The sequence below is a fragment of the Phyllobates terribilis genome, unplaced genomic scaffold (assembly GCF_046119375.1).
Source record: "Phyllobates terribilis strain yellow unplaced genomic scaffold, ASM4611937v1 Scaffold_12__6_contigs__length_324123572, whole genome shotgun sequence".
NCBI classification, from domain to species: Eukaryota; Metazoa; Chordata; class Amphibia; order Anura; family Dendrobatidae; genus Phyllobates; species Phyllobates terribilis.
This window is the reverse complement of record NW_027362772.1, coordinates 137,471,436-137,486,928: the sequence shown is the minus strand read 5'-3', so window position 1 is coordinate 137,486,928 and position 15,493 is coordinate 137,471,436.

Sequence of the window (15,493 nt, the reverse complement as noted above, 5' to 3'; positions counted from 1 at the left end):
TGACCTGGTGCCGCGTCCAAACTTATCCCTCCTGAAACTCTCCCCCTTCTGGTTGGTTCCACAGGGTCCCATTTGGACAGTAAATGGCAGTCCTTATATACAAATGCCACACAGCACTGGAGATCCACATCCTTTGTGTCACACCTTCGTGTAGCGCTGGCGTCCCTGCCCTCTGCTAGGCAGGGACGCTGCTCCCCTCACCGCTCTGCTGTCAGCGCGCGCTCCGTCCCGGCGTCCTCTCTCCGCTCTGCTGTCAGCGCGCGCTCCGTCCCGGCGTCCTCCTCCTGCTCTGCTGTCAGCGCGCGCTCCGTCCCGGCGTCCTCCTCCTGCTCTGCTCTCAGCGCGCGCTCCTTCCCGGCCCCTGTGCTTAGGGCGCGCGCGCTCCCCTCCTCTTAAAGGGGCCGCGCGCGCCGCCCTAAAGAGTCCCCGGCCAATGGCCGGAGGACTTCATCATATATAAGGCACCTCCTCCAAAATGGAGGTGCCCGAGCAATGTTGTTTGCACCTGTGTCTCACCTGTGCTTCAGCCCTCAGGTCCCGTTGCCAGTTTCCTGCCAGTTTCCTGCCAGTTTCCTGCCAGTTTCCTGCCAGTTACCTGCCAGTTACCTGCCTGATTCCTGCCTGAATACTTGTTACCTGTCTGCCAGTCTGAGGTCCGACGGTCTGCCTTACTACTCCTGTCAGTCTGTCTAAAGGGCCAGCCTGCCCGCTCACCTGGGAGCGCATATCAGCTACCTGCCTGCTTGCCTGAGGTCCGACGGTCTGCCTTACTACTCCGGTCAGTCTGTCTATGGACCAGCTTGCCCGCTCACCTGGGAGCGCTTCTCCGTTATCTGCCTGCTTGCCAGCCCGGAGGCTCCGTTGTCACGTGCTGTGACCACCAGCTATCTCAGAGACTCTTGCCCGCTCACCTGGGAGCGCATCTCCGTTACCTGCCTGCTTGCCAGCCCGGAGGTCCCGTTGTCACGTGCGGTGACCACCAGCTATTCCAGAGACTCTTGCCCGCTCACCTGGGAGCGCTTCTCCGTTACCTACCTGCTTGCCAGCCCGGAGGTTCCGCCGTCACGTGCCGTGACCACCTGTTATTCCAGAGACTCTCGCTTGCTCACCTGGGAGCACACATCTACCATCTGCCTGCTAGCCTACCCGGAGGCTCTGCCATCACAGGTCGTACCTACCCTTTACCCAGAGACTGCCCTGATCACTTGCCGTATCTCCCTGTCCGTTCATCCAGAGACTGCCACCCGCTCCCTTACAAGGGCCGCCCCCTTGTATAGTAGCTCAGAGGTTCCGCCTCCCAGACCCGTTACAGTTTGCTCGGGCCATGGAACCCGGTGGCACCCAAGCTCCCTCGCTCACGGACCTGTGTCATGAACTGTCCCGTCAAAGGTCCCAACAGGAGTCCATCCTGGGTCACCTGCGGAATGTCAATACTCGCCTGGATACTCTGACAACACCACCTGCAACTACGGCCAGTACCATGGTATCCTTTTCCGGACCCCGGCTCTCTGCACCTCCTCGCTTCGGAGGCGACTCCGTCCTGGCTCGGGGCTTCATAAATCAGTGCACCCTGCATTTTGAACTATTGTCCCACCAGTTTAACTCCGACCGAGCCAAAATTGCATTCATCATGTCCCATCTCACCGGGGAGGCTCTGGCCTGGCTAAATCCTCTATGGGAGAGAGGAGACCCCCTGGTGTCCGACTTGCCTGCCTTTCTCTCGGCTTTCCGGAAAGCCTTCGACGAACCCGGACGGAGGACCTCATCCGCATCATCTCTGCTACGCCTCCGTCAGGGAAGCCTCACCGTGGGTCAATATGCCATACGGTTCCGTACCCTTGCCTCGGAGCTGGCCTGGGATAACGAAGCTCTGGTATCCGTCTTCTGGGAGGGTCTGTCCGGCCGTATTAAAGATGAACTTGCTGGTCGGGACATTCCTACCACTCTCGATGACCTAATAACTCTTGCCACCCGGATTGACCTACGGTTCCAGGAACGTGCCAAAGAGGTCACCCGTGAAAAGGGGCTTCCACGTCTGGTTCCTACTTTTCTGAAACCCGTCACTCCTTCCGTTTCTCCCCAGGTACACTCTCCTGAGCCTATGCAGGTCGACCAGACCAAGATGGTCAAATCCCGTCAGGACTTTCGCCGTGCCGAGGGGAGCTGCTTCTACTGTGGCAGTAAGGAGCATCGGATCCGTGCCTGCCCGGAGAGGTCGGGAGAACGCCTGTGTCTAGGTTCGCTCAGAGGACTTGATCTAGACAAAAATAAATCCTCTCCATCCCTGCTGCTGTCTGTCTCAATCATCTGCGGGGAGAATCGTTATTCCGAACTAGCCCAACTTGACTCTGGAGCAGCCGGAAATCTTATTTCACTGTCCCTGGTGGAGAAATACCGCATCCCCACCAAACCTCTGGCTGTACCCTTGTCTGTTGTTGCCGTGGATGGGGGCCTCTTATCTCGCCCCATCCAATTCATCACCGAATCCATTACTCTGCAAGTGGGTATGCTGCATTCAGAGAGTATCTCCCTTCACGTTCTGCCTGGACTCTCTCACGCCCTCTTGCTAGGTCTGCCTTGGCTCCAGAGACATGCACCCGTGCTTGACTGGCAAACCGGAGAAGTCCTTCGCTGGGGACAAGACTGTCATAAAACCTGTCTGGTTCCCGTCCATTCCGTCCGTCCCTCTCCTATCCCAGCTAATCTACCTGGACTTCCGATTCCTTATTGGTCTTGTGCTGATGTCTTTGATATGGAGGAGGCAGAGACATTACCACCTCATAGACCATGTGACTGCCCCATCGATCCCGCCAGAGTAATGCAGGTGGCTCCCGTGAGTCTAAATTGTCTCCCTCCTGGTAAGACGTTCGTATCGGTACCTGATCGGGAGAGGATCCTACACTGGGGTCATTCGTCTAAACTAGCTGGCCACGCCGGTCAGAAAAAGACCCTCCAGCTTATTACCCGGCACTACTGGTGGCCTAACCTGCACAAGGATGTTATGGACTTTGTTTCTGCCTGTGTGTCCTGCGCCCGCAACAAGGTTCCGAGACACCTGTCGGCCGGCCGCCTTCTTCCTCTGCCAGCACCTGCTGCCCCCTGGCAGCATATAGCGATGGACTTCGTAACTGATCTGCCCGTCTCTGCCGGTTGTACGGTCATTTGGGTGGTCGCTGACCGCTTTTCCAAGATGGCTCACTTCATTCCCCTGCCAGGTCTTCCGTCTGCACCCGAGCTGGCTAGAGTCTTTATCCGCCACATCTTCCGTCTTCATGGCCTGCCCCGTCACATCGTGTCGGATCGAGGAGTACAGTTCACTTCTCGTTTCTGGAGAGCCACTTGTAAATTGCTAGACGTCACTCTGGACTTCTCCTCCGCTTACCACCCACAGTCTAATGGTCAAGTGGAGCGGATCAATCAGAACCTGACCAGTTACCTCCGGCACTTCGTTAATGCTCACCATTCTGACTGGGTGGATCTCCTGCCATGGGCCGAATTCTCGTACAACAATCACGAGAGCGAGTCTTCCTCCATATGGGAGAGTACCCGGTCCGCACTCCTTCTGTCATCCGAGCGTATGAAAAGGCACGCTGACAAAGGACGTCTGGATCCTCCTCAATTCCGTCCTGGGGATAAAGTCTGGCTCTCGTCCAAATATGTCCGGCTCAAGATCCCTTCCTATAAGTTGGGGCCTCGGTTCATCGGCCCACTGGAGGTTATCAGTCAGATCAACCCGGTGGCCTATAAATTGAAACTCCCGGCCAACTTACGGATCCCTAACTCCTTCCATGTATCTCTCCTCAAACCTGTGGTACTTAACTCTTTTTCTAAGTCTACAGGTACGCCTCTTGCTCCGGTTTCTGCTGAGGACGAGTTTGAGGTAGAGAACATTCTTGCCACCAAAAGGGTAAGAGGAAAGACCTTTTTCTTGGTAGATTGGAGGGGGTTTGGTCCTGAGGAGAGAACGTGGGAGCCCCGGGAGAATATCCATGCCCCTCTCATCCTAGCTAAATTTCTGTCTGGCCTAAAAAAGGGGGGGCCTAAAGGGGGGGGTACTGTAGCGCTGGCGTCCCTGCCCTCTGCTAGGCAGGGACGCTGCTCCCCTCACCGCTCTGCTGTCAGCGCGCGCTCCGTCCCGGCGTCCTCTCTCCGCTCTGCTGTCAGCGCGCGCTCCGTCCCGGCGTCCTCCTCCTGCTCTGCTGTCAGCGCGCGCTCCGTCCCGGCGTCCTCCTCCTGCTCTGCTCTCAGCGCGCGCTCCTTCCCGGCCCCTGTGCTTAGGGCGCGCGCGCTCCCCTCCTCTTAAAGGGGCCGCGCGCGCCGCCCTAAAGAGTCCCCGGCCAATGGCCGGAGGACTTCATCATATATAAGGCACCTCCTCCAAAATGGAGGTGCCCGAGCAATGTTGTTTGCACCTGTGTCTCACCTGTGCTTCAGCCCTCAGGTCCCGTTGCCAGTTTCCTGCCAGTTTCCTGCCAGTTTCCTGCCAGTTTCCTGCCAGTTACCTGCCAGTTACCTGCCTGATTCCTGCCTGAATACTTGTTACCTGTCTGCCAGTCTGAAGTCCGACGGTCTGCCTTACTACTCCTGTCAGTCTGTCTAAAGGGCCAGCCTGCCCGCTCACCTGGGAGCGCATATCAGCTACCTGCCTGCTTGCCTGAGGTCCGACGGTCTGCCTTACTACTCCGGTCAGTCTGTCTATGGACCAGCTTGCCCGCTCACCTGGGAGCGCTTCTCCGTTATCTGCCTGCTTGCCAGCCCGGAGGCTCCGTTGTCACGTGCTGTGACCACCAGCTATCTCAGAGACTCTTGCCCGCTCACCTGGGAGCGCATCTCCGTTACCTGCCTGCTTGCCAGCCCGGAGGTCCCGTTGTCACGTGCGGTGACCACCAGCTATTCCAGAGACTCTTGCCCGCTCACCTGGGAGCGCTTCTCCGTTACCTACCTGCTTGCCAGCCCGGAGGTTCCGCCGTCACGTGCCGTGACCACCTGTTATTCCAGAGACTCTCGCTTGCTCACCTGGGAGCACACATCTACCATCTGCCTGCTAGCCTACCCGGAGGCTCTGCCATCACAGGTCGTACCTACCCTTTACCCAGAGACTGCCCTGATCACTTGCCGTATCTCCCTGTCCGTTCATCCAGAGACTGCCACCCGCTCCCTTACAAGGGCCGCCCCCTTGTATAGTAGCTCAGAGGTTCCGCCTCCCAGACCCGTTACACTTCGTACATATACCTGCAAGGGAAGGCTGCAATGTATCCTACTACAACTGTACAGGCATACAGTGTAGCGTGACACATATCCTATAGGCTACCAATGTAAAAAAAAAAAAAAACACGTTACCCAGTATATAGTAAGCTTTTGACTGTATACCTTTGTATGCACTTGCACTGTCTGTAATAACTACAGTTATATGAAAAAGTTTGGGAACCCCTATTAATCTTAAGCTTAATGTTTTATAAAAATTGGTGTTTTTGCAACAGCTATTTCAGTTTGATATATGTAATAACTGTTGGACACAGTAATGTTTCTGCTTTGAAATGAGGTTTATTGTACTAACAGAAAATGTGCAATCTGCATTCAAACAAAATTTGACAGGTGCATAAGTATGGGCACCCTTATCATTTTCTTGTTTTAAATACTCCTACCTACTTTTTACTGACTTACTAAAGCACTTTTTTTGGTTTTGTAACCTCATTGAGCTTTGAACTTCATAGCCAGGTGTATGCAATCATGAGAAAAGCTACTTAAAGTGGCCACTTGCAAGTTGTTCTCCTGTTTGAATCTCCTTTGAAGAGTGGCATCATGGGCTCCTCAAAACAACTGTCAAATGATCTGAAAACAAAGATTATTCAACATAGTTGTTCAGGGGAAGGATACAAAAAGCTGTCTCAGAGATTTAACCTGTCAGTTTCCCCTGTGAGGAACATAGTAAGGAAATGTAAGAACACAGGGACAGTTCTTGTTAAGGCCAGAAGTGTCAGGCCAAGAAAAACATCAGAAAGGCAGAGAAGAAGAATGGTGAGATCAGTCAAGGACAATCCTCAGACCACCTCCAGAGAGCTGCAGCATCAACTTGCTGCAGATGGTGTCACTGTGCATCGGTCAACTATACAACGCACTTTGCACAAGGAGAAGCTGTATGGGAGAGTGATGCGAAAGAAGCCGTTTCTGCAAGCACGCCACAAACAAAGTCGGCTGAGGTATGCAAAAGCACATTTGGAGAAGCCAATTTCTTTTTGGAAGAAGGTCCTGTGGACTGATGAAACCAAGATTGAGTTGTTTGGTCATACAAAAAGGTGTTATGTATGGTGGCAAAAAAACACAGCATTCCAAAAAAAACACTTGCTACCCACAGTAAAATTTGGTGGAGGTTCCATCATGCTTTGGGGCTGTGTGGCCAATGCCGGCACCGGGAATCTTGTTAAAGTTGAGGGACGCATGGATTCCACTCAGTATCAGCAGATTCTTGACAATAATGTTCAAGAATCAGTGACAAAGTTGAAGTTACGCAGGGGATGGATCTTTCAGCAAGACAATGATCCAAAACACGGCTCCAAATCTACTCAGGCATTCATGCAGAGGAACAATTACAATGTTCTGGAATGGCCATCCCAGTCCCCAGACCTGAATATCATTGAACATCTGTGGGATCATTTGAAGAGGGCTGTCCATGTGTGGCACCCCAGGGGTCTGGTTTCCACAGTAACGGCAATGTTATGTCTGAGAGCAGGTGGGAGGTCTCTTGGTCAGGAATCCTATGCATGCCACACCTCCTGCCCAGTCCTGGGAGGGGAAGAACTTCCCCTATATAAACCTGGGGCTGAGGCAGGGTTAGAGAGTTCAGAGGGAGAGTTGAGCCAGGAGGGCTGACAGGGAGCTGTGGCTCCGGCTGGGCCCAGCTCCTGGGCCATGCCAGAAGTAGAGAAGAGAAGCAGCATAGGAAGAAACAACAGGAGCTCTGTGGGAGCAGTGTTACAAAGAGTCAGGGGCTGGCAGCTGCAGAGCTCACCCTGACTGAGAAGATTTCTTACCGGACCCGGAGTCCGAGGCTGTGGGGACTAACTCCTACCCAGCAGCAGAATCCGTCAGGCAGGGGATTTCAGGTCCTCTGGCCAAGAAACCCGAAGGCACGGTCACACGCATGGGACCAGCACCGCCGTCGTGGAGCGGAAGCTACTAGAAGGCCCCGAGTCACCGGCCATACGGGTGAGCACCACACGGTACACTCAGAGACGTGGGCTACTTATACTCGCTTCTAGCAAGGTAGCCAGAAGAGTATCGTTAGTTTGGGAGGCCTACAACTCCGCCTGGCCAGGGGAGATCCCATCTGCTCAAGGACTGACCAGGCCCCAACCGCTAGCCAGTACTCCGGGAGGGTCTATCTTTGTCACCAGTAAAGACCCTGAACTACACCGCATCGTCTCTGAGTGGTTCCTGCTACCCCCATCATCCACGTCGGCTGCCCTGAGGCCATACCCCTCCCGTTGGGGGTTATACCATCCACGCTGCACCATCCTTCCACCGGCCTCAGCGGTCTGCCCTGCAGCGGCAGCTCCATAGCTGCATTCAACGGGTGGCGTAGTCGTCCATCATCTACCGCTAATACATCGCCGCTCAGTTTGACTCCCTGGGCACGGACCGGGTCACCGCCACGAGACTACAACCCTCAACAGATCCGGCTCCGGGTAAGCTCCCGTGCGCGCGAAGCCCCGCCTCACGTCCGGACGTTGCTGCCCTGAGGCCATACCCCTCCCGCCACTTAGTCTGACTCCCTGGGCATGGACCGGATCACCGCCACGAGACTACAACCCTCAAGAGATCCGGCTCCGGGTAAGCTCCCGCGTGCGCAACGCAGCGCGACACAGGCCCAGGGGCGCGTCACATGCTCGGTGACCATCAAACTTAACTGAACTGGAATTGTTTTGTAAAGAGGAATGGTCAAAAATACCTTCATCCAGGGTCCAGGAAATCACTAAAAGCTACAGGAAGCGACTAGAGGCTGTTATTTTTGCAAAAGGAGGATCTACTAAATATTAATGTCACTTTTCTGGTGAGGTGCCTTTACTTATGCACCTGTCAAATTTTGTTTGAATGCAGATTGCACATTTTCTGTTAGTACAATAAACCTCATTTCAAGGCAGAAACATTACTGTGTCCAACAGTTATTACATATATCAAACTGAAATAGCTGTTGCAAAAACACCAATTTTTATAAAACATTAAGCTTAAGATTAATAGGGGTGCCCAAACTTTTTCATATAACTGTAGTTCTAGTCATTTTTCCTATTCAATAGGGCATGGTGATAATTTTCTCCAGAGCGACACTACAATATGCAACTAACTCCCCTCCCCCATACATCAAAGCACCATGTCTGATGTTACATCCCTACGAAAATCTGACAGGTCACAGTATTGTCTATCAGAAGTAGCATATCCAAGTCTGCAAGCTGTCAGAAGTATTAGTCTAGGTTCATAGGGAGTTTTTTAGAGTCTGAAAAATCATATCAGCTTTTCAAGAGGAAACCACTTCAGAAAACACTGCATTTTGATAAGTGTTTTTTTTCCACATTGTGTTTTTCAGCCTTTAGATTTGGAGTGGATTCCAAGAGGAAACTGTCTCAAACTCTTACGCAACATCTTCAAAAAGTCATCTGAAGAAAGGTAAGGTTATGTGCCCACGATGCAGAAATGCTCCGGATTTTTCCTGAGCGTTTCTGCATCTCCCTGGCAGAAAAAAACGCATGCGGATTGTACATGCGGATTGTACATGCGGATTGTACATGCATTTTTCCTGCCAGGGACAAGCGGAAGTGAAGCGTTCTTCACATGCATTTCCCCATGCGGGTTGACAAGCGCTTTCCGAGCGATTTTAGCATCACTTGGAAAGTGCTTGACAACTTGGTCACACTATATAAATCCATGCAAACAGCATGAATTTATATAGTGTGACCGAAAGAAAGCTAAAAAATAAAAACTAAATCTATACTTACCTTCTGATGGCCCCCTCTTTATTCGATCCGTCCTGGCTTGTTGGCAGCTCGTGGTACACTGAAGTGACGCGCCCCCTGGGCCATATTCTTTAGGGGAATACCCGGAGCCGGATCAGATGGGGGTTGTAGTCTTCCGAGTGGCTGTGACCCGGTCCGTGCCCAGGGTGTCAAGCTCAGAGTATGTGGCAGTCCTACAGATGTTACAAAGTTCTTAATGTCGACTACGCCACCCGTTGTATTGCGGTCACTATGGCCGCCGCTGCAGCAGGGTCCGCTGAGGCTGATGGTGTTGGTGCAGCTTTTGGTAGTATAACCCCCAACGGGTGGGGTATAGCCTCAGGGGGTCAGGTGCAGAGGATGGGGGTTGTGGTGGTGCAGCATAGATGTTAAGTGAAGACAGAGTCGGGTTGTGCAGTTTAGGGTATTTACTCACTGCTGATGTTCCGGTCACTCCAGCTTCAAGTGACCACCCGAGCCGTGCTGCGTCCACCAGGTCCTGGATTCAGCAAACCCCCAAACAAGTCCGGAGCGTGACCCTGAGCTCTCCTTCTGTCCTTTCCTCTGGCCGTCCCCACTAGTGATCCACCTAGGTACAGCTCCCTCGGGCCTTCTGTTGGGAGACCCTTGGCCTTGGGTTCCCTGACCCTCCACGTGGTTTGCCTTCGGGGTGGATGTGGTGGGTGGCCGTGGCAGACGCTGCCCACGGCCTCCGGTCTCTGGCTAGGGTGTGCTTTTGCCCCCACCAGTTTGGGATCCGGTACCCTATTGCCGACTCTTCACCCGGGGATTGAATTTGGGTTCTCAGAGTCCTTTCTTTTTCCCTCTCTGGGTCTTTCCTTCTCTGCTCCACTCTCTCTCTGCAGGCTCATCTGGACCTCTGCTTCTTACTCTGACAGACTGACCCTGTTCTTTGATGGTGCCCACCTTATATACTCCCTCTATGTGTGAGCTCAGGTGACCAGCACCCAATGAGCTCCTATCTTTACCCAGGCTGCTCCCCCTATCTGCCCCTACACTACTTGGGATGTACCACCCCCCTCCCACTCCAGCCAGGAACAGACTCGGTCGTACCTGCACATTTCTAAGTGGGAGTACCGTCGGCCTGCCCCTCGGAAATGGGATGTGTGTAGTGCATGCAGCCTACCGAGCTCAGGTCCACACTCCATCCTTACCCGGGAGTGGAATATCACACCTCTGGGTTGAGGTGCAATACCCCTGTAGCAGCCGAATCCTCAGGGTGCTACATTCCCCCCTGGTAAATCACAGCACGTCCTCGGGCTGTAAGAACAAAACACCACAAAACATACAAACTTTTGCATAAACATATAAAACATCATACAAAACATTATATATATATATATCAATAAAACTTTTCATATAAAACATTCTTGTAGACTTTTCTTCGCTTCTAGTTCCTCCTCCGGTCACTGTGCAACGTGTGACCGGGTAAAGTGCGACAGTCTTTTCTTGAAAAATGGTTTTCCTATAAAACCGGTAGGGGGCGCTTTAGGAAGCGCAACTATATACAAAAGGGGTAGTGGCCGCTCTCAGTCCTCGGCCAGGTATTAGGGAGGAATGACCGCTCTCAGTCCTCGGTCAGTGGGATTTAAGGGATAAACGGGTAAACAGTTCACACTTGCTGGTCCCAACGGGGACTATGATAGCAGCAGTAACAGTTCACGGTGCCCCGACGGGCAACTATATACAGCTTCTGCTTTGCTGTACTTAACGACGACGTCCTCCTGCTCTTTCTTTATGGTTTCCTTTAGCTTCAGACCCGTCCGGGTCCTCTTGTTCTTCCTCCTCACACCGCAGCTCTTCCTCCGTCAGGCGATGCACATGGAGGGCGTAGGGTCCTTTGGCACACTTGTGCCGGGTGAAGGTGACCTCGTCCCCGATGTAAAGGTCACGACCTCTGTGTCCCTCCGGTAGGTGGGACTCAACGTCTCTCCTGGTCACGAAGACGTCGCCTAGGGTGCGGTGGTCTCGGATGAAGCCCCACCCATGCTGCATGTTAAACTTGATCACAGTCCCGGTGGTGCGGGGACTATGCGCTGCACGGGGGTCTCTCCTGGCCCGGCTCTTCTGCTCCGCGCTCCTTACTTGAGCTTGCTGTTCCCGGACCCGCCTCTCTCTCCGCTCCCTCTCGAAGACCTCGAGCTGTTGGCGGCAGCACTCAGCACGCTCCGCTGCAGCTGCCCGAGTCTCCTGAGTGAACCCCATGAGGTCTTCTCCGGTGGGGTCCCACTCAAACTGGGTCTCTTCTAGCGGGGGCGAGATCCTCTTTACGGGCTTTGGAGCCGGGATCAGGGGTGCACACATGGCCCCAGCCTTCCTCTGCCGTTCCAGTTCATGATATTCCTGGGGCCAGATGAAAGGCTGCCCATCCGGGCACGTGTGTTGGGTAAACAGGTCCTCTCCCAGATGCGGCACTCTTGGTCTTATGGGCGCGGTGGTGTTAGCGCCCGGGTAGCCCGGGCCTTGCGGCCAGGCCTGGGGTATCTGGAAGGTGAAGGGCACCGTAAGGACGGCGGCGCCCTGGGCTACTTGGCCCTGCGACCAGGCCGGGGGCTCCGCGGAGGTAGGGAGCGCTGTTGGTATTGCGGCGCCCGGGGGTACTAGGCCTTGCGACCAGGCTGGTGGTACTTCCTGCTTGGTCACGCTCGGGGTCGAGGCGTGTGACGTCACAGGGGTCGCGGCTCCCGTTTGAGGCCTAGTCTGCGGCGGTGACGTTGCAGCGACGGGCACGGCAGGATAGACTTCGGGCTCTGCGACGGGGAGCTGGGGCAGGTACGCGGTTTCCCGGTTTGGGGTATAGACGTCCCCCTTACCTGCCTCCACTCGTTCGGCTCCCTTTTCGGCGCCGTCTCCGGCCTTCAGTCCTCCCGCGCCATCCTCAGAGGCGGTCTGTCTCCTCGTCTTGGGTGGCGTGCTCCGCTGACAGGTCTCGGTCTGCTGGGCCATCTCACGGCTCCACTCTGCCAACGTCTCTCGCTGCACCCGGGCCATCCTCCTTGCGAGGCCCTCCAGAGCGGTCTGTGCACACTCCCGGTCTCGGGGGAGCTGTGCTAGGACCTCCACTAGGCCTAGTGGGGTCGTTGTTTCCAGCAGGCTCCTGACCAACGGGTCGGTGCTGCTCTGCTCTCCTTCTGTTGTCTCCAGCAGGCTCCTGGCCAGCGGGCCGGTGCTGCTCTGCTCTCCCTCCTCTGTTTCTAGCAGGCTCCTGGCCAACGGGCCGGTGCTGCTCTGCTTTCTCGCCATCTCCGGGTAAGCTCCTCCGAAACTCTTCTCCAGGCTTCTTGCCTCCGGGTGCGCTCGCTCCAGACTGCTCCAAGCGACACCCATCTTTGCTCTCTCCTTCTCAGTCCTCCCACTTCGAGGGCGGTCCCGGGGCCACTTGGTGATTGTCAGCTCCAGGGGCAGTTCTTTCACGCTGACAGACACCTCTAGCATCACAGTCTCTGTTGGTGGGGGCGGTTTCCACTTTTGGCGCCATTTTCGGTCCTGGCCCACGATGGGAGGTGGCCTCTCGCCACCCTCTGGCACGCCCATAATGGCGTCCGCTCTTCCAAGGCGGGAAACCTTTGGAAATGGCGGGAATCGTCTCCCAGTGGCGGGAAACTCTGCAGATGGCGGGAAAACGCTGTTAATGGCGGACAACCGGCGGGAATCGACCTGTGATGGAGTCCGATGGCGGGGACCCTCCGGAACCGGCAGGAGACTTCTTTTTGAGGTAAACTCGTTCTTTTCTTCAGGCACGCAGTACCCGGTTGTTGCGGGCACGTAATCCTGCCGACTACGCCAAAGTTGACGCGCCCCCTGGGCCATATTCTTTAGGGGAATACCCGGAGCCGGATCAGATGGGGGTTGTAGTCTTCCGAGTGGCTGTGACCCGGTCCGTGCCCAGGGTGTCAAGCTCAGAGTATGTGACAGTCCTACAGATGTTACAAAGTTCTTAATGTCGACTACGCCACCCGTTGTATTGCGGTCACTATGGCCGCCGCTGCAGCAGGGTCCGCTGAGGCTGATGGTGTTGGTGCAGCTTTTGGTAGTATAACCCCCAACGGGTGGGGTATAGCCTCAGGGGGTCAGGTGCAGAGGATGGGGGTTGTGGTGGTGCAGCATAGATGTTAAGTGAAGACAGAGTCGGGTTGTGCAGTTTAGGGTATTTACTCACTGCTGATGTTCCGGTCACTCCAGCTTCAAGTGACCACCCGAGCCGTGCTGCGTCCACCAGGTCCTGGATTCAGCAAACCCCCAAACAAGTCCGGAGCGTGACCCTGAGCTCTCCTTCTGTCCTTTCCTCTGGCCGTCCCCACTAGTGATCCACCTAGGTCCAGCTCCCTCGGGCCTTCTGTTGGGAGACCCTTGGCCTTGGGTTCCCTGACCCTCCACGTGGTTTGCCTTCGGGGTGGATGTGGTGGGTGGCCATGGCAGACGCTGTCCACGTCCTCCGGTCTCTGGCTAGGGTGTGCTTTTGCCCCCACCAGTTTGGGATCCGGTACCCTATTGCCGACTCTTCACCCGGGGATTGAATTTGGGTTCTCAGAGTCCTTTCTTTTTCCCTCTCTGGGTCTTTCCTTCTCTGCTCCACTCTCTCTCTGCAGGCTCATCTGGACCTCTGCTTCTTACTCTGACAGACTGACCCTGTTCTTTGATGGTGCCCACCTTATATACTCCCTCTATGTGTGAGCTCAGGTGACCAGCACCCAATGAGCTCCTATCTTTACCCAGGCTGCTCCCCCTATCTGCCCCTACACTACTTGGGATGTACCACCCCCCTCCCACTCCAGCCAGGAACAGACTCGGTCGTACCTGCACATTTCTAAGTGGGAGTACCGTCGGCCTGCCCCTCGGAAATGGGATGTGTGTAGTGCATGCAGCCTACCGAGCTCAGGTCCACACTCCATCCTTACCCGGGAGTGGAATATCACACCTCTGGGTTGAGGTGCAATACCCCTGTAGCAGCCGAATCCTCAGGGTGCTACAGAAGCACCCGCCGACGTCAGCATCACGTGACCCGTCACATGACTATGACGTCAGCGCAGGTCATTCAGTCCACCGCGATCTGCCGGCAAGTGAAGACAAGCACAGCGGGGGCCATCAGAAGGTAAGTATAATATTTCTTTTTTATTTTATTCTTTTTTTTACAGGTTCTATGGTACCTGGGTCCGGAGGAGAGTCTCCTCCTCTCCAGACCCGGGTACCATCTGCACATTGAAACGCATGGATTCTGCATGTACAGATGCAGTGATGCGTAATCCATGCGTTCCAATGCAAGTCAATGGCGGCGAAAACGCAGCTCTTCAGCAAAATAATTGGTAGTGCTGCATTTATTTCCGCAATGATAATCCGCAGCGGAAATTTCCGCAGCATGTGCACAGCACATGCGGATTATCATTGGGGAACATGGCAGACCTTCTACCAAGCGTTTTTTAAGCGTTTCTGCAGCAGAATTGCCGCTGCGGTAATGCTTAAAAAACACATAGTGGGCACACAGCCTAAGGCTCTTTAACTACTTGTACTTTCTGGTCGTGTTAAACTTAGGTTGATAAAATTTACCTTCATTTATGAAATAAGATTACAGAAATAGGATAACCTCATGGGTATATAATTATATCTCACATCAAAAAACCCATAAAAAATAACCTTTACTAGATATCATTAAAATATTGCCTTAAGGCACACAAACAAATACTGTATAACATAGAAATAGACATAAAATTTGTGAAAAGATGATCAAATGCTGTTCGCTCAGATGGATAGAAAGACATCAAGCTATAGGCTATAATGTCTAACAAGACGACATGCACTCCGGAGAGACCCAACCATTCAGAGTCTCTCATAAAAGCCTATTCTTATATAACAGTCATAGATCATAATAGCAAGATTAGACACTAAGAGTACCGCTAGAATATATTACTCATTTATTTTGATTCAAAAAAGATCCCCGGTGGAGGCGACATCAGTACAATATAAGATGATTCCTGAATCCTCTAATTCATCTCAGCATATCACCTGTTAATGTGAATATGCTTAATAACTAGCTGCAGTTAGCAGTATAATCACCAGGTGATAGTAGTACTCCAAAATTACAAACTAATATATAGATAAATAACTTCCCCAAGCTGGGATGTAACAGCAGGATCCCATGCAAAAAAAAAGAAAAAAGTTTCATATAGTATGAAGTATGCACACATGAAGCAATACCTCCCATTACAGTTGTAGATATTTCAGACAAAGTGCATATAAAGTTAAAGTGCATAAATAATTACTCATCTTAATATGCAGGGACACTGCCTTCCCAGTATAGTATAGGGGTTCCACATTCCTCGACGCGTTTCCCGTGTAAATCAAGGTTCATCAGGGGAAAAAATGGGATGATAATGTAATAAGGTATCCTGCTGATGGTTTGCAGTCTTTCATTTATGAAATAAATCAGAAATTTGACAAAAGTGTAGTAAAATTCATGATTTTCAAACTTTTAATTTTTATGCCCTTCA